Source organism: Aythya ferina (assembly GCF_964211825.1).
Source record: "Aythya ferina genome assembly, chromosome: 1".
Taxonomy (NCBI): domain Eukaryota; kingdom Metazoa; phylum Chordata; class Aves; order Anseriformes; family Anatidae; genus Aythya; species Aythya ferina.
Genome location: NC_140296.1, coordinates 2,737,501 through 2,740,401, shown reverse-complemented (window position 1 = coordinate 2,740,401; position 2,901 = coordinate 2,737,501). Strand labels below are relative to the sequence as shown.

Sequence of the window (2,901 nt, the reverse complement as noted above, 5' to 3'; positions counted from 1 at the left end):
CAAGGTCAGGAGCGACAACCCAGCTGCATTCCCTGGTCAGGAGAGAGGGAACGGTGCTCAAAGCAAGCTCAGGCAGCTACTGCCTTCAGGTCTGGCACTGTAACAGCAGAACCCATAGATGTATTACACAGGGTGTCGGGCACTTTCATGTTGTTTTTATAACCCGTGTTTAATCACACCATGCTTAGGCGGGGATTTGGTGGCCGGTGGTTTCAGCAGTGACTTTTATTTTGCCACTGTGCACAAGCAGGCTGCTGTTTGCACATGAAAACGGTCTACTCGCAAAACACAGGTCTGCAAAATGAGAAATGGGGCCGAAAGCTTGGGATCTGATTTATTTCTGTCAGATAAAGCTCTGCATGGAGCTTTCAGAGTGCGGAAATCTGCACCAAAGAAGGAAGAAATAATTTGAAGGGAAACCGAGCTTCAAAGTAGAAAAGAAATCATTTGCTGAATGTTTTAAATACTGTTGATGTTCTCAAATTTAAGGCTTGAAAAGAAACCATTTCTAGTGGCGAGGCTGTGAGCAGGAGCCTCCTCTTTGATCTCTATCTGCACACAGTGGGGTGGGGTCCATGAATTACAAGGAAACGTAATGCTCTGTCATTCTTAAATAAAAACACACTTGCTAATTAAATTGAGGCCCAGTGGCCAAGCGACTAGTCTGCGAGTTTGGAAATCTCCATCCTGTGCAGCTCTGCCGCTTGGGGTAAGTCACTTAACCTCTGTGTTTCCCGGTTCCCCTCCCCAAAGCCTCCTTGTCTGCTGATGAAAAATTAAGTATGATTTACTCAGAGCTGCACGAGTGTATTTCCCTCATCCTTTAGGACTTGGACTCTGATATTAATCAGACCTGCACCCCTGACGTAGTATTTGGTTGGCCTCCGCACGCCTGCAGTCAGCCAGGCTGCTCTCTGGGCTGGCTGTTTCTCGAGGTCTCTGCTCCTCATCACAACATTTCGGAGACCCAAATGTTGGAGGATGGGGATCGAGCAAGGAGCATGCTCCCAGGAGACCATGGGAAACACTTCATCCCCCATTCTTCAACTCCCACTCCATGATGGGCCGGCCAGAACTTCCTCAAATAGTGTCTTGACTTGGCCAGGATCTTCATATAAGCAATACTTAGACCTGCATGCATTGTGCTGGCTCTTCCTGGATATATCAGGGTGACAGCAACAAGCATATCAGGCCACTTGATGGCCAGCAGCCTGCTGGAACCACAGCTTAAGACAGGCTGCTGAATGTCTGGAAATCCAGCAGATCATTTATAAAAAACAGGGAGAGCAATATCTTGCTCGTAAAATCAGTAAATTACATCATCAAGCAATAGAATAAGAGATTGTTCCCAAAGCTGTAAAATGACAGATTACCAGAGAGACAACAGATACCAAGTAAAGCAGACAGAGAGGTAGATCTCATTAAGAGCAGTAGTTGGACATGCGATTCATTAAGGGGGGTTGTCCAGTGCTGATTTTTGCCCTAGTGGTATGTAGGCTGAAAAAAAGTCAAGATACAGCAAATTTCATTGAGTTACCAGGCACAGAAAATGCCTCTTTGCCTGTGGAAAGGTTTTCTTCTTGGGTGGAGAACTGGAGCCTTACCATGGAAGAAGCTGCCCTCAAGCTCAGTTTATTTCTGGAAGGTAAGATCAGATTTTGATGCCAGTCTGAGAGCCAGCTGTCCACTATTCCCAGTCCCTCTTCAAGTCATAGGTTCTCAGGGGCTGATGCCTTCCCTTTTCCTGAGAACAGCGTCTGGGAAGGATGAGACACCAAACTGGGAAGTGATCTGCAATCAGAGGAAGCCAGATCTCTTTGTAGGAGACAGCTTAATGGCGAGGTGCTTCTTTTCAGCTGCAGTGGTTGGTGCCTTGGGGCCAACGAGGAGAACCTCACCGTCTCATTTAGCTGTCAATGCACAAGATCACCAGGCCTGGATTCACCAAAAGAGATGGGACTTCCTTGGTTAGGACCGTGGCTGCTCCAGGATCTCTCTGTAGTCACTGGATAAACCTTCAGTGAGTGATTCAGACTTCATCTGTGCTGCTGCAGATGTCTATCTCTTTCCAGAGCTTTGGGAGGAGCCCCAGTGCAGCTACAATCCATAATTACATACCTTGGTTAGGTCGGACATCTCTGTGCAGTAGTAAATTAGAAGCACCCATCTGCACCAGGCCTTACCAGGTGTTTGGGAAAAATGTAACGCCAAAAGCTCATTAGCAAAGAATGGGATGGGGCTATCCCAAAAAAATCCTGAGTCATGGCTTTGCATCAGAAATAAGTCTGAGTGCCTTCCTCACCCACGCAGATAGACGTGTGTGGAGAAGCAGCACATGGGGACGTCAGATAAGGACGTGCATGGAGACACAAACCCATACGTACAGGTACAGATTTGCAGCTCTACTTTCCTGTTGGGCTTGGGATAAACAGCTGCATGAGAGAATTTATTTAAAGAGCCACAGAATAACACAGGGCAGAGGGGATCTCTGGTGTCTCTGGTCCATTTCTTTTCACAGGGCCAGCCAGACCAGGCATCTCAGGGCCAAGTTTTGGGGCAGTTTGGGATAGCTAATTACAATTTCCCTTGTTTCTTGACCATCACTGGTCACGTCCAAGATGTCTCCTATGCATCTTCCCAGGAGGTAGCTGCAGGTAGTGGTGAAGCCCTCTTTTGCTTTCTCTTCTCCCCTTCTGTTCCCAGCCCCAGGACCTTTCTACACATCCAACCAGCCTGGTGGTCCTGCTGGGCTCGCTCCCATCTGTCACCCTCTGTCTGGTCCAGGGGAGCCCACACTAGGCCTAGTGCCCAGATTTGTCCTCAGAATTGCTGGACAGAGGGGAAATCACCCAGATCAAAGCCCACAGCTGCCCAAGCCCTGTCCTTGACCCTACACAAATG

At 48.1% G+C, this 2,901-nt stretch overlaps 1 long non-coding RNA gene across 1 annotated transcript in view; it reads right to left on the bottom strand.

Annotated features, from left to right (window-relative positions):
* Window positions 1-316: 316 nt before the first annotated feature.
* Window positions 317-2,901, bottom strand: part of LOC311422165 — a 5,068-nt gene continuing 2,483 nt past the window's right edge. The window contains exon 2 of the long non-coding RNA XR_014685209.1: window positions 317-2,097. This is a non-coding gene — a long non-coding RNA (uncharacterized lncRNA). The remainder of the gene's footprint in view (window positions 2,098-2,901) is intronic.